General features: G+C 39.2%; 1 protein-coding gene across 12 annotated transcripts in view; it reads left to right on the top strand.

The window, feature by feature from the left end:
* The window catches only part of MAPK10 (mitogen-activated protein kinase 10), a 415,330-nt gene that overhangs the window by 274,494 nt on the left and 118,922 nt on the right, over nt 1-21,914 (top strand). The window lies entirely within an intron of this gene.

Here is a 21,914-nt window from a genome sequence, read left to right as displayed (position 1 = left end):
TAAGGACCTCTGTCTTACAGCCACAGAAGAGTGAGTTCTTCCAAAAACTACATGAGCTCAGAAGAGAATCTTGAGATCTAGAAAGCTCCTTCAGCTCTCCGACATCTTGATTTCAGCTTTGTGAGATCCTGAGCAAAGGGTCCAGCTAAGCTATGCATGCCTGGAATCCTGACCCAGGAAACCCCTGAGATGATAAATTTTTTGTTATTTTAAACCATTAAGTTTGGGGTAATTATTATGCAGCATGTAAAACTAATTCAAAGTCATCTCATTTGCCCTCTGAGGATTATTCAGTTAATCCTCATAAGTGGATGAGATTCTTGGAAGGATGATATCTTAGAAATGCGTCAAACATACCTACATTCCCGCGTGTGGAGGATTTTACACAAATGGCTACTGACTCATTCATTTTCTAGTGCTGGAAGTAGGTTTTACACTGTTAAACTTTGCTGCAATCAGGAATTCTACAGCTATTTTACTTAAATATGCACCTTACAGGTTAATGTGGAGGAAAGTGAAAGTGTTAGTCACTCAGTCGTGTCCAGCTCCATGGACTGTAGCCTGCCAGACTTCTCTGTCCATGGATTTCTCCAGGCAGGAATACTGGAGTGGGTTGCGATTTCCTTCTGCATGGGATCTTCCTGACCTAGAAGATAAACCTGGGTCTCCTGTATTACAGCCGGACCCTTTATAGTCTGAACCACCAGGAGTCACTACTTACAAAGAGCATGTTTAAAGAGAAATAAGCCTTGTCCGACAGAGTTTTCCAAAGAATACTGACTCACTGGTTTTGACCTTCCTCTCACTACTAGGGAGTTCTCAGTGAAGATATTTAGATGCAACAGAATTGTTAGTTTGTTATGGGGTGGTCTGATGGTTGTATATAACTAAATGAGAATGACCAAGTCCACACTGAAAAAAAATAAAAAAAAGATAAAGTACTTCAGCATGTAATTAATATGACATCAATTGAATGATTGTTGATTTTAATATTCAGCATACATAGATTTCAGCCTAGCTGCTACCACTTCTTAGCAATATGACCTGAAGCCCCAGAGCTTCTTTCCTTTTTTGCAAAATGAGATAGTAATACCTACATCACAGGATTATGTGAGGGTATGTAAGGATTAAAATGTATAATATAAGTAAAACACAACATGCAGTATGTGACACAGATGCTCAACAAATTCTGGTTCTGTCCCTTCCTAGGCCCAAACTGACACACACACACATGCACACACACTCAGACTCACAAACATGTGCATACCCACACCACAGATACATAAAAGAACTCTTTGATCTGGATTGAAAATTATTTTCTATTCTGGCCCAATCTTGATACTTCTTTTTGTCTTAATAAATGTGAATTGTGCTTATCTGTTTTTATTACATCAATATTATAGTAAAAGATGCTCTTCTTTAGCACTGCCCTATTAGATTGTTCAAAGTGCATTTTTAAAAGTCTAATCTATATCAGTAAATTCTACAGAGATTTGTTTTGTTTGTATTGAACACAGAATTCTCCCTGCTCCTTACTCCCAATGAAGAGATGGACCTTATGACAGTTTCCTCGCGTTCAGGGATCGGTTATCTTGTGTCACAACACCTGTGGTGTGAACTGCACCTCTTAGCATCTTGTTCAGTGGACAAGTATCTCATGTTCACTGTGGACTTAATTTCTTGTAAGATACTAGCGAGGCTTCCTAGGTGGCGCTAGTGGTAAAGAATCTGCCTGTCAATGCAGGAGACACAGAGACACAGGTTCAATCCCTCAGTCATTCCCTGGAGTAGGAAGTAACCCACTGCAGTATTCTTGGAAAATTCCTGGAAAATTTCATGGACAGAAGAGCCTGGTTGTTTACAGTCCATGGGGTTGCAAAGAGTTGGGTACTAGCATCATTTTTTGTAAATGGTATCTTTTTTATAAGATGGTTTCATGGTTCCTTAACTCAGTCTTGGTCATTAACCATGCTGAGCTTGACTTGTATGTTTTAGTACAGCTGAATCTTTAGAACATAAGACAGAATCTTGTAGAACTGATGTTGCAAATAAGCCATGTATCTTTGGGTAAGTCAGTTGTCTTCCTTAGGCCTTGATTTCCTCTTTATAAACAAAATGGATTCAATGATTAGAAGTCTTGCTAGCTAGAAATTAAGTCTTGCTATGTAGCCCATTTGCTATTTATGGAAATGTACAATATGCTTTTTCTTTCCTTTTGAAAACTGCTGCTGACAAGCACAGTGCTTTCAGCAGTTAGCAAAGTATTTATTGTACATCTGTTAGGAACCTTGGCTTGGGAGCATGGGAAGTAATTGCCAAGTCTCAAGCCTCTGCAGCCAATAGTTTGTGTCTATGTATGTATACTTGAGTGTGTATCTGTCTGCCCATACTCATGCCCACATGTGTGTGTACATTGCAGCCAGTAGGAATCTGAATGTGTACATAAATTTCCTTTCCTCTAAATGATGAGTAGAATATATAGTCTTGTTGCCAAAGGTAAAATTGCTTTCATTTTCATGGCTTCTTATTCTTTGGAAAATCTGAAACACTTGAATGTTATCATCAGCTTGCAGATCAAATACAAGTAATAGACCAAAAAAATGTGTGTGTTTGTGTGTGTGCGTGTGTGTGTGATGGCAGTGGGATAGAGGGGATGGGGTCTCTACCATCTGATGTTGTTTTGCAACATTTGATTACTAATTGCTATTAAGAGAGTTGGACTGTAAAGAAAGCTGAGCACCGAAGAATTGATGCTTTTGAACTGTGGTGTTGGAGAAGACTCTTGAGAGTCCCTTGGACTGCAAGGAGATCCAACCAGTCTATTCTAAAGGAGATCAGCTCTGGGTGTTCTTTGGAAGAATGATGCTAAAGCAGAAACTCTAGTACTTTGGCCATCTCATGCGAAGAGTTGACTCATTGGAAAAGGCTCTGATGCTGGGAGGGATTGGGGCCAGGAGGAAAAGGGGATGACAGAGGATGAGATGGCTGGATGGCATCACTAACTCGATGGATGTGAGTCTGAGTGAACTCACAAACTCAGGGAGTTGGTGATGGACAGGGAAGCCTGGTGTGCTGCAATTCATGGGGTTGCAAAGAGTCCGACACGACTGAGCGACTGAACTGAATTGAACTGAAGGGGTGTCCCTGGTGGCTCAGACAGTAAAGAATCCACCTGCAATGCAGGAGATAAGGGTTCGATCCCTGGGTTGGGAAGATCCTCTGGAGAAGGGAAAGGCTGCCCACTCCAGTATTCTTGCCTGGAGATTTCCACCGACTGTATAGTCTATGTGGTCACAAAGAGTCGGACATGACTGAATGACTCACTTTCTTTCTCTCTTACACATAGGAAGGGTATGGCTGTTGAATCTAGAGCTAGAGATTCTTAATTTGGCGAGAGGTTGACTTTTCAGGGAGATAGAAAATATCTTCAGATATTTGAAGATACCCGTGTCCATAAATCAGTAATGTACTCCATTTGACTCCAGAGAACATATAGAGGGATTAAGAGGAGTTGAATTTGGTTTTAAGAAAGAACTTTATCAGAGTCAGAACCATTCATCAATGGGCTGTCTTCTTTGTGAAGATGTAAGCAATTGGTTACTGATAGTTTTTAAGCAAAAGCTGGCAGGATGAATCTCTCTCTTTTTATTGAAGTATAATTGATTTATAATATATTAGTTTCAAGTGTGCAATATAGTGATTCAATATTTTATAGATTATACTTCACTTAAAGTTATTATAAAATAATGGCTATTTTTTCTGTGCTATGCATCATATCCTTATAACTTATTTATTTTATACATAGTAATTTGTGTCTCTTAATCCCATATCCCTATCTCACTCTGCCTCTGTCCCCTCTCTCTACTGGTAATCACTGGTTTGTTCTCCCTATCTGTGAGTCTGCTTCTTTTTAGTTATATTCACTACTTTGTTGTATTTTTTAGATTCCATATATAAGTAATATCATGCAATATTTATCTTTATCTGACATTTCACTAAGCATAATATTCTGTAGGTCCATTCGCATTGTTGCAAATGGTAGAATTTCATTTTTTATGGCTAAGTAATATTCATATATATATATGAATATTATATACATGAATATATATGAATATTGAATATATATATGAATATATACATATACCCCATCTTATTTATCCATTCATTTGTTGATGGGCACTTGGGTTGCTTCCATATCCTGACTATTATAAATAATGCTGTTATGAATGTTAGAATGCATATTTCTTTTCAAGTTAGTGTTTTCATTTTTTTTCAGATATATACCCAGCAATGGAGTTGTTGGATCATATGGTAGTTCTGTTTTTAGCTTTTTTGAAAAACCTCTATTCTGTTTTTCATAGTGAGTGCACCAATTTACAATTCCACCTCTCTTGGTCTGTGTGTGGGTTGGAAAATAATTTCTAGACATGAGGCATAATGAGAGCAGAGGAGAGTTTACTAGAATGAGAGACACTGTTAGAACAGTGGACAGGCTCAAGGGAGAGCTGACTGTTAAGAACAGTGGGCTAGCTGAAGGGAGAGCTGACCTTTTCATGGGTCAATAGCCAATTTTTGTAATCTTGAGACTAAGAAAATTCCTGCTGGAAGGGTGGCATTAGGTGACTAGTTAGGGTGGGTGTTTTTACCTAATATGGGGCTATGGATCTGGCTGGTTAGATCAGGGGTGCTCATAGCAATGGTTGTTACAGTGCTTGGTCAGTTCCATAGATGACATTGGTGAAGGGCTCTGCACCTGTGTCCTTGGTATAGGGCTCCACACCACCAACGATATACTAGGGTTCCTTTTTTTCCCTGTCCTCACCAACACTTGTTATTTCTTTTTTTATAATAGCCATTCTGACAGGTGTGAGGTAATATTCATTTTGATTTTGACTTGCATTCTTTGATGATTCATGATTTTGAGCATTTTTTTCTTGTGCCTGTTGGTCACCTGTATATCTTCTTTGGAAAAATGTCTATTCAGTTCTTCTGCTCTCATATTTAGTTGGGTTGACTTTTTTCTTTGATATTGCATTGTATGAGATGTTTGTATATTTTGGATATTAACATCTTATAGATCATATCATTTACAAATATTTTATCCCATTGAATAGGTTGTCTTTTTATTCTGGATTTGTTTATTTTCACCTTTATTTCCTTTGCCTTAGGAGATAGATTTTTTAAAAATTTCTACAGTTTAGGTCAGCATGTTCTACTTATGTTCTCCTCTAGGTTTTATGGTTAATTTTTTATGGCTTTCAGCTTACAGTTAGTCCTTAATCCATTTTGAGCTTATTTTTGTGTGCGGTGTGAGGAAATGTCCTAATCTCACTTTTTACATGTATCAAGAGCTGTCTACCTTCCCCAGCACCAGTTATTGAAGAGATTATCTTTTCCATTGTATATTCTTGTCTCTTTTGTTGTAGACTAATTGACTGTAAGGGTATGGTTTCATTTCTGGGCTCCCTATTCTGTTTTTGATCTATAATTCTACTTTTGCACCAATACCATGCTATTTGGAAGAGAAAATGCCAACCCGCTCCAGTATTCTTGCCTGGAAAATTCCATGGAGGGGAGCCTGGCGGTCTATGGTCCATAAGGTTTCAAAGAGAGTTGGACACGGACGTGACTGAGTGCACATTCACGCACCATGCTATTTGGATGACTATCTCTTAAGGATATTCTATTCCGCATAAAATTTCTTCTTTTGGTGGACTGTTGGATTAAGTGGGTTAGTTTTCTTCCCATTCTAAGTTTGTGTAGATTTTTTGTTACCTTAGAGACATTATTTGTAAGCTATCAGTGTTTTTAAGTAGAGAATTTGCTCCTAGAAGATGGTTAAGGTAGTGCTATGTTTAGCTCTGGAGCAGGGTATATCCTCACTTCATGCACCACATTGTTGGTAATGGCTGAATATCAGATTGAGTTGCAGTGAAGATGTCTTGACTCTACACCCAAAGTCTGAACCTAAAATTCCATCCAGAATGTTAAATTCATATGTTTGACACCCACAGAAAGAATTACTTATTCAGATTTTCTCAAATACAAAACTGTAGACACATGTTTCAGTTTTTTCCAGCTGGTGTAACAAAATGCCATAAACTGTGTGGCTTAGACACAACAGAAATTTATTTCTCACAGCTATGGGAAGTTCAACTTGCCTGATGGCTCAATGGTAAAGAATCTGCCTGCAAGGCAGGGTGGGGGAGATCCCCTGGAAAAGGAAAAGGCAACCCATTCCAGTACTGTTGACTAAGAAATCCAATCAACAGAGTATCCTGGGGGGTCCATCGGGTTGCAAAGAGCATACATGACTGAGCATGCATTGAAACTAATGGAAATTTCAGAATTAAGATGCCAGAGGATTTTGTGTCTGGTGGAAGTTTGTCTTCTGGTTCATAATTGGTGTCTTTTAGTGACAACCTTACATGGCAGATGGCAGAGGGAATCCCTCTGGGGACTCTTTAATAAAAGCATTAATCCAGTGTATGAGGGCTCTGCTTTCAGGACACAATTACCCGCTAATGGCCCCACCTCCAATCAGCATCACGTAGGCATTAGGATCTCAACATATGAATTTGGAGGAAAGTGAAAGTGAAGTGTTAGTTGCTCAGTCATGTCCGACTCTTTGCGACACCATGGACGGTAGCCTACCACCTGCATTGGGTGAAGCCTGATACATTTGACACTAGCACCCTATTTCCAGTTTTACAAGGACCTACAATCTATTATCTGTCCTTATTTCTTTGTTCCTGATAACCTTCATGTACTCATTTCCCTCCTTCCATAGCTTAGACGTTGTGGCTGATACTATAATCTATCCCATACATAAACTCTCAACTCTCTCCTCTTCTCTTCCTTCCTGCCAAAACTCAAATGCTGGTTTAATCTAACTCCTCCCCACCAAACATGGCTGGAGAAAAACATTTAGTTATGTTCACTGTTTGCTCCTAAATTCAAGACCAAAAGATGAAGTGGGGCTTTATGCTGCCCACCCAGAATCTCTTTATTACTTCCCAGACTTCCCCAGTGGCCCATTGGTTGAGGCTCTGTGTTCCCAATGCAGGGGGCATGGGTTCAGTCCCTGGTTGGGGAAGATCTGCATGTTATGCAGCCAAGACACAAAACGAAAAGTATCTAAACTTTCCACATTTGGGCTTCCCTGGTGACTCAGACAGTAAAGAACTTGCCTGAAATGCGGGAGACCTGGGTTCGATCTCTGGGTTGGGAAGATCCCCTGGAGAATGGAATGGCAACCCACTCCAGTATTCTTGCCTGGAGAATTCCACAGACAGAGGAGCCTGTGAGCTACAGTCCATAGGGTCGCAATGAGTTGGACGCTACTGAGCAGTGTCTCGAGCTCTCTGAGTTTTACTTATTGGGGCCTCTCAGGTGGCACTAGTGGTAAAGAACCTGCCAGCCAATGCAAGAGATCAGATGTGAGTTCCATCCTTGAGCTGGGAAGATCCCCTGGAAGAGGGCATGGCAACCCATTCCAGTATTCTTGCCTGGAGAATCCCATGGGCAGAGGAGACTGACAGGCTGCAGTCCATAGGGTCACACAGAGTTGGACATGACTGAAGCAACTTAGCACTCAGCACTCAGAAACTCTAGCCCATTACATTTCTACCACTATAGGTGACAATTTTATTCCTTTTTCTGCCCTCAAAACTCGAACACCGCTTTTCCCATTCTTTCTTTTAGCAGATGATCTTGCTTCCTGTTTCACTTCAAAATTAAAAGCCAGTAGAAATGAACATTGGCAAGTTCTTCACCATGTACTGTCATCTAAACCTATTCAGGTTACTTTTCTGGGTGATGCTGTACAGCATTTTTCCTGTATATATTAATCCCTACACCTGTATAAACTAGTCCTGTGTAAACTGGATCCCACATCATTTTATCATCTTTAGCAATTGTCCTTTTGCCATCTTCCTTAAAACTAGACTTTTCTTGTATTTTCTTCTCTCATTTTTTAGCTAATATTTTCAGTTTGTATTTTTTTTTCCTGTATTAGGTCATCCCTAATATGTTGCAGTGCTTTGAGTATAAGAAACTGAGCTTGTATCCTTTTTTGTATATATCACAATAAATAATTGCAAGATTTTGCTTAATTTTCTACCTGGCAGAATTTAACCTTCTTCTATGAAGTTTTTTATTTTATCCAAATAAAGATATCTAATAAATAAAAACAGACACTTGACAGATTAGTAAACTTATGTTGAGTGAATAAAGAGATAGTCCTGCAACAATTTCAAATTAACTTGATTTTAAAAACTGTTAGTTCAAATTAAAAAGAAACGTGACAATGGAATTCCATTTCCTTACCGTGTGTACCCAAAGGACAAAGAGAGGTATTGTTTTGAATAATCCTAGAGGACGTAGAGTTTGTGTTCACATAGTTTCATCTATGTTAAGGTGTCCCAGAATAGATGATTAATACAAATGCATATGTATGTGTGTGTGCTTGGGTACACATGCATACGCATAGGCAAATATACGTACACATGCTTTAATCTTTACCAGTGACACAGAAAGAACCTTTGCAAGAAGAGAATTTTTGTTATTGTTAAAGTGACTCTTGTACATTCTGAACTCAGACTACATCACAAAAAGAATACATAAATAAATCTCTTTTCCATTTTGGTGCTTTATGAGTGTTGGGTGTCTTGGGTTCCTAAATTGAGCACACATAAAACCATAAAAGCAGGATGCAGTGGGAGTGCTGTTAACACCAGCTCATCAGGAAACCCATTTGGGGTCAGTAAGCAGGTTGCTAATGATACCAACCAACAGGAAGAAGGTGGAGATGGCAAGAGGCAGGCAGTCATTTAGAAGTAAAATCAATACTTGTACTTGATAGGTGTGTTCCTTTCTGGGTAGTTCTGCAAAGAAATTCCAGTGTAGAGTCTTAAAGTGCCAATTCTCTATCACTGTTTAACATTTTTAGGAAGATAGGTTTTGTGAGAAGAATACTTGATAGACCAAACCTATGCTGAACAATCTTCTTGTTTGTTTGAAGCAAACAGAAACAACTAACCCCAGCAGAATTTGCCAGCCATTTATCTGATTTTACCATGTTTCTCAAAGGAATTGATCACATCAAAAATTCGTTATTTAAAAATATGCTTTTGGTATTTCCTGGAAGCTCAGTTTTCATTTCTTTTCAAGGAGTAAAGCTTTAATGGGGAGTAGTTTATCCCCAGATCACTCATGTGCTAATTATTTCATGAGCAAGTTCTTTAACCATTCTGAGTCTCAGTTTCCTTAGCTCCACTAGTTTGCCAATGTTCTGTAAAAATATGGCAAGTTCGCTAACATCTGTCCAGATGAGAAATGTAAGTTTTAGTTATTATCACGAAGTGATTTTTCAATTATCTAAATAAATATTAACTATCTGTTGATTGAATGTATACATGAATGAAGAATGAACTAATTGTGAAGTAAGAATCAGACATCTTAGAGTAATGGCTTGCAGATGTTTGTAGTTTTGACTTTAACAATAGAGATAGTAAAGGGAACATAGAAAGTTCTAATAATAAGAACCGGAGGAAAATTAAGAGAGCTCACAATGTTGCGGTCATATAACATGTTACATTTTTATTTTTCAAATGTGTGCTGTATTTCTATATATTTATAATCATGATGTCAAATTTTTATTTTGAAATGATTTTAAAGTTGCAGGAATAGCAAAAATAACCATATAAGATCATAATAATACTTCATAAAATTTTGGTGAGGATCAAATGCGCTAGTAAATAGAAAGTTTTAAGAACTTTAGAAGAAAATAAACTGGGAGGAAAACTGCTTGAAGCTGATAAACACTGGTTGTTATCATTAAGTTTCAGTTTTGTCATGTCAATGATGGTGGTAATAAGAGTGCCTATCTTATAAGATTATTACACGCATAATACTTAGCAACCTGGGGTTTTTCCTGCCTAAGTTAATGACAACCTGTGCTTTATAGATAATAAAACTTACTGTAAGAAACCCCATTTGAGTTTCTATGATTACTTAAATAACATCCCCCTAAAATTGAATTGCCTATGCATAGTTTGTTTGTTTGTTTTTTACCTAGAGTTAACACTTACATCAAGTCTTCACATTTCAGATTTACCTAGGCTTCCCATCAGTATCTGTCAATGTGAGGATGAACCTCGTTGATCTTTCCTAAAGTGCATCTGGTAAATTATTTGACATTAGGAAAAGGTTTACCGGTGGAAGAAACTTCAGTCACCTTATTGTTGTCTAGAAATGCTAATCAAATTTTGGCGGAAAGAAAACAGCCTAGATGTTACTCTCCCATTTTTCAAACTGGAGTCCTTGTGGTTCAGGGTAAGGGGCTGCTTGGGGAGGGATACTGATGCAGCTTGGCAGGAATGCTCAGAGCCCCATGATAAATATGGCAGGCCTGCCTGGAACTCAGATTTAATGTAAAGACTGAAGTATTAATGAAGAAGTGAAATTTTATATTAAATATGCATATATATGGAATTAAAATACTATATGAATTTTAAAGATGAAACATATGACTTCAAGAATATCTATAAGTTAGTTGACTCTTGTTTTTATAAATCTGGGATCAATAATTCATTTTGCTCTACTATTAGGAGTATTACAATCAGCAATTAGGTTACTTGTTGAAAAATACATGCCAGACACTGTACTGTGCTCTCCATGCAAACAAAGGTGAGCAAGTCTCATTGCAGCATTACTTACCAAATACCTAAGTGCCCATTTGGCTCAGGTGTATAAAGAATACACCTGCAATGCAGGAGAGCTGGGTTCGATCCCTAAGTTGGGATGATTCCCCTGGAGGAGGGCATGACAACCTTCTCCAGTATTCTTTCCTGGAGAATCCCATGGACAGAGGAGACTGGTGGGCTATAGTCCATGGGGTCGCAAAGACTGACTGACATGGACACGACTGAGTGACTAAGCACACAGCACCTAATTGCCCTTTGATGGATGAATTGATAAAGAAAATGTGGTATCTATACACACATACACACACAATGGAATATTATCCATCCATAAAAAGAAGGGAATTCTGCCATTTGTGTCAACATAGATGGACCTTGTTAACAAGGTCAGAGAAAAACGAATACTGTATGATGACACTTATATGTAGAATCTAAAAAAAAAATGAACTCATAGAGACAGAAACAGATTGATGGTTGCCAGAGATGGGTTTAAGGGTGGGAAGAGGGATTGTTGAAGGTGGTCAAAAGGTATAAACTTCTAGTTAAAAAATAAGTCATGAGATGTAACACACAGCATGGTGTCTATAGTTAACAATATTGTATTATATTTTGCAAGTTGCTGAGACTAAGTCTCACCATAAGAAAAATTTGTAACTAAGTCAGGTGATGAGATGAAGAGAGATCTCTAGTCTTTCCCATTCAATTGTTTTCCTCTATTTCTTTTCATTGATCGCTGAGGAAGGCTGTCTATCTCTCCTTGCTATTCTTTGGAACTCTGCATTCAATGGGTATATCTTTCCTTTTCTCCTTTGCTTTTCACTTCCCTTCTTTCCGCAGCTATTTGTAAGGCCTCCTCAGACAGCCATTTTGCATTTTTTTTCCCTTGGGGTTGGTCTTGATTTCTGGCTCCTGTACAATATACTGAACCTCCATCCATAGTTCATCAGGCACTCTATCTGTCAGATCTAATCCCTTAAATCTATTTCTCACTTCCACTGTATCGTCATAAGGGATTTGATTTAGGTAATACCTGATAGGTCTAGTGGTTTTCTCCACTTTCTTCAATTTAAGTCTGAATTTGGCAATAAGGAGTTCATGATCTGAGCCACAGTCAGCTCCTGGTCTTGTTTTTGTTGACTGTATAGAGCTTCTCCATCTTTGACTGCAAAGAATATAATCAATCTGATTTCAGTGTTGACCATCAGATGATGTCCATGTGTAGAGTCTTCTCGTGTTGTTGGAAGAGGGCGTTTGCTATGACCAGTGTGTTCTCTTGGCAAAACTCTATTAGCCTTTGCCCTGCTTCATTCTGTACTCCAAGGCCAAATTTGCCTGTTACTCCAGGTGTTTCTTGACTTCCTACTTTTGCATTCCAGTCCCCTATAATAAAAAGGACATCTTTTTTTGGGGTGTTAGTTCTAAGAGGTCTTGTAGGTCTTCATAGAACTGTTCAACTTCAGCTTTTCAGCGTTACTGGTCAGGCATAGGCTTGGATTACAGTGATACTGAATGGTTTGCCTTGGAGATGAACAGAGATCATTCTGTCGTTTTTGAGATTACATCCAAGTACTGCATTTCGGACTCTTTTGTTGACCATGATGGCTACTCCATTTCTTCTGAGGGATTCCTGCCCGCAGTAGTAGATATAATGGTCACCTGAGTTAAATTCACCCATTCCAGTCCATCTTAGTTTGCTCATTCCTAGAGTAGATGTTTACTCTTGTCATCTCTTATTTGACCACTTCTAATTTGCCTTGATTCATGGATCTAACATTCCAGATTCCTATGCAATATTGCTCTTTACAGCATCAAACCTTGCTTCTACCACCAGTCTCATCCACAATGGGTGTTGTTTTTGCTTTGGCTCCATGCCTCCATTCTTTCTGGAATTATTTCTCCACTGATCTCCAGTAGTATATTGGGGACCTACTGACCTGGGGAGTTCATCTTTCAGTGTCCTATCTTTTTGCCTTTTCATACTGTTCATGGGGTTCTCAAGGCAAGAATACTGAAGTGGTTTGCCATTCCCCTCTCCAGTGGACCACATTCTGTCAGATCTCTCCACCATGACCCATCCATCTTGGATGGCCCCACACGGCAAGACTAGAGATCTCTTCAAGAAAATTAGAGACACCAAGGGAACATTTCATACAAAGATGGGCACAATAAAGGACAGAAATGATAGGGACCTAACAGAAGCAGAAGATATTAAGAAGAGGTGGCGAGAATACACAGAAGAACTGTACAAAAAAGATCATCACAACTCAGATAATCACGATGGTATGAACACTCACCTAGAGCCAGACATCCTGGAATGTGAAGTCAAGTGGGCCTTAGGAAGCATCACTTAGAACAAAGCTAGTGGAGGTGATGGAATTCCAGTGGAGCTGTTTCAAATCCTGAAAGACGATGCTGTGAAAGTGCTGCACTCAATATGCCAGCAAATTTGGAAAACTCAGCAGTGGCCACAGGACTGGAAAAGGTCAGTTTTCATTCCAATCCTTAAGAAAGGCAATGCCAAAGAATGCTCAAACTACAACACATTTGCACTCATCTCACATGCTAGTAAAGTAATGCTTAAAATTCTCCAAGCCGGGCTTCAGCAATACGTGAACCGTGAACTTCCTGATGTTCAAGCTGGTTTTAGAAAAGGCAGAGGAACCAGAGATCAAATTGCCAACATCCGCTGGATCATGGAAAAAGCAAGAGAGTTCCAGAAAAACATCTGTATCTGCTTTATTGACTGTGCCAAAGCCTTTGACTGTGTGGATCACAATAAACTGTGGAAAATTCTGAGAGAGATGAAAATAGCAGACCACCTGACCTGCTTCTTAAGAAACCTATATGCAGGTCAGGAAACAACAGTCAGAACTGGACATAAAACAACAGACTGGTTCCAAATAGGAAAAGGAGTATGTCAAGGCTGTATATTGTCACCCTGCTTATTTAACTTATATGCAGAGTGCATCATGAGAAACTCTGGACTGGAGTAAGTACAAGCTGGAATCAAAGATTGCTGGGAGAAATATCAGTAACCTCAGATATGCAGATGACACCACCCTTATAGCAGAAAGTGAAGAGGAACTAAAAAGCCTCTTGATGAAAGTGAAAGAGGAGAGTGAAAAAGTCGGCTTAAAGCTCAACATTCAGAAAATGAAGATCATGGCATGTGGTCCCATCACTTCATGGGAAATAGATAGGGAAACAGTGGAAACAGGGGCTGACTTTATTTTTCTGGGCTCCAAAATCACTGCAGATGGTGGCTGCTGTCATGAAATTGAAAAGACGTTTACTCCTTGGAAGCACAGTTATGACCAACCTAGTTAGCATATTGAAAAGCAGAGACATTACTTTGTCAACAAAGGTCCATCTAGTCAAGGCTATGATTTCTGCAGTGGTAATGCATGGATGTGAGAGTTGGACTATAAAGAAAACTGAGCACCAAAGAATTAATGCTTTTGAACTGTGGTGTTGGAGAAGACTCAAGAGTTCCTTGGACTGCAAGTGGGATCCAACCAGTCCTCCCTAAAGGAGATCAGTCCTGGGTGTTCATTGGAAGGACTGATGTTGAAGCTGCAACTCCAATACTTTGGCCACCTGATAACGAAGAGCTGACTCATTTGAAAAGACCCTGATGCTGGGAAAGATTGAGGGCAAGAGGAGAAGGCGATGACAGAGGATGAAATGGTTCGATGTCCTCACCGACTCGATGGACATGGGTTTGAGTGGACTCCGGGAGTTGGTGATGGACAGGGAGGCCTGGTGTACTGCGGTTCATGGGGTCACAATAGTTGGACAAGACTGAGTGACTGAACTGAAGTGAACTGATGAGACGAATGTCAGTTAAACTTACTGTGGTTATGATTTTGCAATATAAACATGTATCAAGTCATTTTGCTGTACACTTTGGACTAATACAATGTTATCTGTCAATTATATCCCAGTGAAACATTCAGAAAACGAAGATCATGGCATCTGGTCCCATCACTTCATGGGAAATAGATGGGGGAAATGGTGGAAACAGTGTCAGACTTTATTTTTTGGGGGCTCCAAAATCACTGCAGATGCTGACTGAAGCTATGAAATTAAAAGATGCTTACTCCTTGGAAGGAAAGTTATGACCAACCTAGATAGCATATTCAAAAGCAGAGACATTACTTTGCCGACTAAGGTCCATCTAGTCAAGGCTATGGTTTTTCCAGTAGTCATGTATGGATGTGAGAGTTGGACTGTGAAGAAGGTTGAGTGCTGAAGAATTGATGCTTTTGAAGTGTGGTGTTGGAGAAGACTCTTGAGAGTCCCTTGGACTGCAAGGAGATCCAACCAGTCCATTCTGAAGGAGATCAGCCCTGGGATTTCTTTGGAGGGAATGATGCTGAAGCTGAAACTCGAGTACTTTGGCCACCTCATGCGAAGTGTTGACTCATTGGAAAAGACTCTGATGCTGGGAGGGATTGGGGGCAGGAGAAGAAGCAGTGTGGCTGGTATTTTTTTTAAGTCAAGCTAACAATTTTTGTATCAATTTATGAGGTTCTATCAGTTATTTTATTAATGCTGTGTTACTTCAAGTCATTTTCTTGATAAGTACTAAAAATGAGCAGGATTCTCAGAAACAAAGTAGTGTGGCAGGGACAGCCCCATTTACATAAAATGAGACTATGCAGGTGGGGAGTTGCAGGTTGTTGAGAAGCAAGAGTTAATCTAAGGAGACCATTTAAGGGGAGTCTCTGCACTACATGTAGCACATTATAGTGGAAATGGAGTTAGAGTTAAGTGGATTAATTTGAAAATTTTTATTGGAATTAAATACAGACCTTCATGAATTGGGTATGCAGAGGAGATGAGAAGAGAAAAATCAAGATAACTTCTATTTTGAATAAATGGTGTTTAAAAGAGAAACAAATGAGAGAAATCAGGGGTTTCTTCAGTTTATGAGCATATTAATTTTCAGATAATTCTTAGACATTTAATTAGGGGTGTACAGTAGGTAGTTGTATATGTGACTCAGGAGCTTTGCGACAGACATCTTAGCTAGAGATAATATCTTGGCATCTTGAGTAACCAGCATTAAATTAAAATATGCTGCTTGGTTTATTTGAACTTTTGTTCTTAACTTATCCAGTGCTATCTTCCTAACATCTGTAAACCTCTAGACATAAAAAATTAGCAACAGCAAATATAATTCCATGCAACAAACATGTAGGGTATACAGAGCTAAATCCCTCAGGATTTTGACCATTAAGAAGCACAACAACTCTGAGGATAGCAAGAAATATATTAGAAGGTAATGTATGATAATTATACCATAATGATCATAGAAATAAACTGTTGCAGATATAGAAGTCAGTTTCATAAAGATCGGCCAAATATCAGAGTCAGGGAAGTGAATTTAAAAAGATAAATAGTAGACAAAGAGGAACAGGACCATAACAAAGGAAAGAAGTCCAGGGGCTGTAAAAAATAGCTAAGACACATTTTCAGAGTCAAGAGATGCTGGGGGTCATCCATACGATGCTGCACCAATCGTCAGACTATGGAGGGCAGTCATAAAGCCAGAAATGCTGTGCTGGGCCAGGCGCAGAAGAAGAGAGAGTAGGCCCATGAGCTGGGCAGTGAAGCTTATTCCTGACATAATTATATATCCTGTGTGCAGGAACCATTTGTGAGTCCTGTGGGTCACCTAATGGATCTCATTAAGCTGCAGGTGTCAAGAAATAGTACCAACCTCTGAGCCATAGGAACATCCTACTGTCTTTAGTTACATTAATTTTAGACATAGCACATTTTTTATTATAAGGCCAATCTGAGAGGTGGCATTTCAGAGTAGAGTTACTTGCACAAATAAAAATGATGTGCTCAGTAAATGCTCAGTCCTTAGCTAACTCTGCCATCATCTAGGTTCTGACACTCACCTAACCTATATGCACTTAAAACTATTAAGTAGAAATCAGACTTCAAATTTTATTGCCAGGAAACAGCCAAAGATAAGAATGTAACAATAATCCTGGAAGAGCAATTCCTTGCTTCTGTCTCTTCCATCTTGTGGAAGCAACCTGCAAAAGCCTCTTCAACAAGAAGCACAGTGGCCATCAGTAGCAAGGGACCATATCATTTATCTCTAAATGGGGAAATTTTTGGCAGTGAGAAGGCACTCTACAATACATTGGTGGATGTCAAAGAATTGTGGTTGCTGGAGAAGGCTCTTGAGATTCCCTTGGATAGCAAGGAGATCAAACCAGTTAGTCCTGAAGGAAATCAGTCCTGAATATTCACTGGAATGACTGATGCTGAAACTGAAGCTCCAGTACTTTGGCTACCTGATGCAAAGAACTGACTCATTGAAATAGACCCTAATGCTGAGAAAGAGTGAAGGCAAAAGAAGAATGGGGTGGCAGAGGATGAGATGGTTGGATGGCATCACTGACTCAATGGATATGAGTGTGAGCAAACTGGGAGATGTTGAAGGACAGGGCAGCATGCTGCAATCTATGAAGTCGCAAAGAGTTGGACACAACTTAGTGACTAACAACTTTAAAATTAGAGCTGTTTGTTCTAAATTACTTAAAATAATACAAATAAAAATTTAATATGTGTTTATATTGATAACCTAAGTATTAAAAATATAACATGAGAAGAATGATTATTCTTCATTTATTCTCATGTGCTTTTATCAACTGAAAATTCATTGCCCTCTCTGTCTCTTATACAATTTCACTGGCATTTTTCTGAAGGAAACTTTTTTCAAATATGATTTTATTATTTGATTTGTTCAATTTCTTTCTTGCGTCAGTTCCTTTTGCCACATTTCAGTGTGGTTCTATTTACACGTATTATTTATTTATATCAATAGCTGTTTCCTAAAATTTCAAGAGGTGAAGTATAGGGATGCTCCATTTACTGAATACTATTGTTAAAGATTTCTAAGTGATTATGAAAAACAATCTGAAATTTAAGAATTATTTACTAAAAGTTGTTTTTCAACCAGAATCATAAGGGTTGCTAAGAAAATGCCAACTGCCTTCCAGAAGCATCTGTATTTTTTCATTCAACATCAGCTTTTTCTCCAAAATTTTGTAATAAAGTTATTTTAACCATTTATACATTCTATTTTCAAATCTTGGCACATATGCAAATTTTATTTTGATTCATAGAATATTTCAATTTGCTTGAACTCAAATGTGAATTGTTTTTATATCACAACCACTGTTCTATAGAAAATCAAGCTAAACTATAGTATAGTCTCTAATATACTATATAAAATCCAACTATTATTGAAAAGTTCTGATTTTATATTTGAAGCATTTGGCATAAAGCAGATAAAATGATGTAAAGCAGACATAATCTAAATGCCTTAAGAGTTATTTTTCTGTGGCAACACATTAATAAACTTTTGCTTAACTTTTTGTACATATCCAAAAATACACCTTGATATAGAAAATAAGCAAAATTAATTTAAAATTGTCATTTGACCTAAATGAAAAGTCATAGTTCAAATGTATTTTAGGTGCATGTGTTAAATCATTGTCTTTGGGCATGGCCTTAAAATAATTACTAATTTTTGAAATAGATACTGATGTTTCTTTAGGAAAATTATTTTCTAGTTTTCATTTAGTTATGCCCAAGAAAACATGAGAAATGAAAATTCAGCATATGGTATTTTAATTAAATGTGCAGTCTCAATTTTATTTACTTTTGTCAAAAGGGTTTTATTGCAAAGTTAAAAAAGCTTTTACTAAACACTAAAAGATAAATAGTTATCAATTGATGCCACACACATGGCAAAGTCAATGTAGCACAGTTATTCTGACTAATCTCTATAACCTCATTATAGGCTTTATAGCAGGCTGATCAGCCTCTTTACTCCCAGATATTTCTTATCAAGCTAAACTGTAATTTTAAACTAAACTCTTTCCTACTGAGTTTATCAAAGAGTGGCACGGTAGCTCTGTGAATTTTGTAGGTTAAGTCATGGACCGGATCACACATGGTGGTGCACTTAGCGGTCACTAAGGGCAGCAGAGTGGGCATGAGACAACTTGTTACAAAGATAAAAGAAAAGCAACAGAAGCAGCATCTTTCATTCCCTCTCACTGAGATGAAGCAGCTTCCAATCGGGAGCCTTCAGTTCTTCTCCAACGCCATCATCTCAATTTCCGAGAATATTGTTGCCTTGTGCTTAAGACAGTCATCCTCTTCACGTTCATCTATTTTTGGTGGTGATGAGTTTGTTTAGCTAGTCCCCCATTCTTCATCCATGTGGTAACTCTTTATGTGATCTCCCACAACACTCGTTTGCAGGGAGCTGTAAAGTTCTAGTTCAGTATCTAGTGTTTGGAAGAGCTGCTGCTTTTCGTCTTTGAGGGTTTGGCTTCCGAGCCCTTTGCTGTTCATGCTTCGACTCTGTTGTCCATCAAGTGCAAAGTGTATTTTTTACATTTGCTTTTATGGCACAGAGTTGCCTCCAAGGAGATCCAACCTGTCAGTCCTAAAGGAAATCAATCCTGAATATTCATTGGAAGGACTGATGCTGAAGCTGAAACTCCAGTACTTTGGCCACCAGATCAAAGAGCTGACTCATTGGAAAAGACCCTGAGGCTGAGAAAGATTGAAGGCAGGAGGAGAAGGGGACGACAGAGGATGAGATGGTTGGATGGCATCACCGACTCAAGGGACATGAGTTTGAACTCCAGGATTTGGGGACAGCAGGGAAGCCTAGTGTGCTGCAATCCATGGGGCCACAAAGAGTTGGACACAACTGAGCGACTGAACTGAGCTGAACTGCCTTACAATGTTGTCTTAGTTTCTACTGTACAGCAAAATGAATCAGCCATTGTTGTTCAGTTGCTCAGTTGTGTCGAACTCTGCAACCTCATGAACTGCAGCACTCCAAGCTTCCCTGTCCTTCACTGTTTCCTGGAGTTTCCTCAAATTCATGTCCATTGAGTCGGTGATGCTACCTAACCATCTCATCTTCTGCTGTATGGCAAAATGAATCAGCCATACATATACATGTATTTCTTCCTTTTTGAGCTTCCATCCCATACAAGTTTATCACAGTGCATTAAGGAGAGTTCCCTGTGCTATACAATCAGTTCTCATTTTCTATTTTATGGGGGGAGAAAAAAAAGTGAAAGAGAAAGTCACTCAGTCTTGTCCAACTCTTTGCGATCCCATGGACTATACAGTCCATGACATTCTCTAGGCCAGAATACTGGAGTGGGTAGCCTTTCCCTTCTCCAGGGGATCTTCCCAACCCAGGGATCGAACGCAGGTCTCCCACATTGCAGGCGGATCCTTTACCAGCTGAACCACAGGGAAGCCCAAGAATACTGGAATTGGTAGCCTATCCCTTCTCCAGTGGATCTTCCCAACCCAGGAATCAAACTGCGGTCTCCTGCATTGCAGTGGATTCTTTACCAACTGAGCTATTGGGGAAGTTTTATACATAGTATCAAAATTGTGTGGGTGTCAATCCCAGTCTTCCAATTCCTCCCACCCCTTGTTCACCCCTTGGTATCCATATATTTGTTCTCTATGTCTGTCTCTATTTCTGCTTTGCAGATATGATCATCTATACCATTTTCTAGGTTCATATATGCATTAATATACGATATTTGTTTTTCCCTTTCTGACTTCACTCCATATGACGACACTCTCTATGTCCATCCACATCTCTGCAAACGACCCATGTAGATAATAAGGCTTGGTCATCTAGGTTCAGGTCAGTTCAGTTCAGTCGCTCAGTCGTGTCCAACTCTTTGCGACCCCATGAACCGCAGCACGCCAGGCCTCCCTGTCCATCACTAACTCCTGGAGTTCACCCAGACTTGCTTCCATTGAGTCAGTGATGCCATCCAGCCGTCTCATCCTTGGTCGCCCCCTTCTTCTCCTGCCTTCAATTCCTCCCAGCATCAGAGTCTTCTCCAATGAGTCAGCTCTTTGCATGACGTGGCCAAAGTACTGGAGTTTCAGCTTTAGCATCATTCTTTCCAAAGAGATCCTAGGGTTGATGTCCTTGAGAATGGACTGGTTGGATCTCCTTTGTTGCATATGAAGTGGCTTTCTTGGTGTTGAGCTTTGAGCCCAGACACCTTCATCTGCAATGGGACACTGCCTTTTGCTTAGAAAAAGATCCTGACAAATGCCACAGCTTATTGCTCTATTTGACCATGAGTTACTACTAATCTAGAGCCAGACATCTTGGAATGTGAAGTCAAGTGGGCCTTAGAAAGCATCACTATGAATAAAGCTAGTGGAGGTGATGGAATTCCAGTTGAGCTGTTTCACATCCTGAAAGATGATGCTGTAAAAGTGCTGCACTCAATATGCCAGCACATTCGGAAAACTCAGCCATGGCCACAGGACTGGAAAAGGTCAGTTTTCATTCCAATTCCAAAGAAAGGCAATGCCAAAGAATGCTCAAACTACCGCACAACTGCACTCATCTCACACGCTAGTAAAGTAGTGCTCAGAATTCTCCAAGCCAGGCTTCAGCAATATGTGAACCGTGAACTTCCTGATGTTCAAGCTGGTTTTAGAAACGGCAGAGGAACCAGAGATCAAATTGCCAACATCCACTGGATCATGGAAAAAGTAAGAGAGTTCCAGAAAAACATCTATTTCTGCTTTATTGACTATGCCAAAGCCTTTACCTGTGTGGATCACAATAAACTGTGGAAAATTCTGAAAGAGATGGGAGTACCAGACCACCTAACCTGCCTCTTGAGAAATCTGTATGCAGGTCAGGAAGCAACAGTTAGAACTGGGCATGGAACAACAGACTGGTTCCAAATAGGGAAAGGAGTATGTCAAGGCTGTATATTGTCACCCTGCTTATTTAACTTCTATGCAGAGTACATCATGAGAAACGCTGGACTGGAAGAAACACAAGCTGGAATCAAGATTGCCGGGAGAAATACCAATAACCTCAGATATGCAGATGATACCACCCTTATGGCAGAAAGTGAAGAGGAGCTAAAAAGCCTCTTGATGAAAGTGAAAGAGGAGAGCAAAAACTTTGGCTTAAAGCTCAACATTCAGAAAATGAAAATCATGGCATCTGGTCCCATCACTTCATGGGAAATAGATGGGGAAACAGTAGAAACAGTGTCAGACTTTATTTTTAGGGGGCTCCAAAATCACTGCAGATGGTGGCTGCAGCCATGAAATTAAAAGACTCTTACTCCTTGAAAGAAAAGTTATGACCAACCT

Source organism: Ovis canadensis, chromosome 6 (assembly GCF_042477335.2).
Source record: "Ovis canadensis isolate MfBH-ARS-UI-01 breed Bighorn chromosome 6, ARS-UI_OviCan_v2, whole genome shotgun sequence".
NCBI lineage: Eukaryota > Metazoa > Chordata > Mammalia > Artiodactyla > Bovidae > Ovis > Ovis canadensis.
This window is presented reverse-complemented; position numbering and strand designations above follow the sequence as displayed.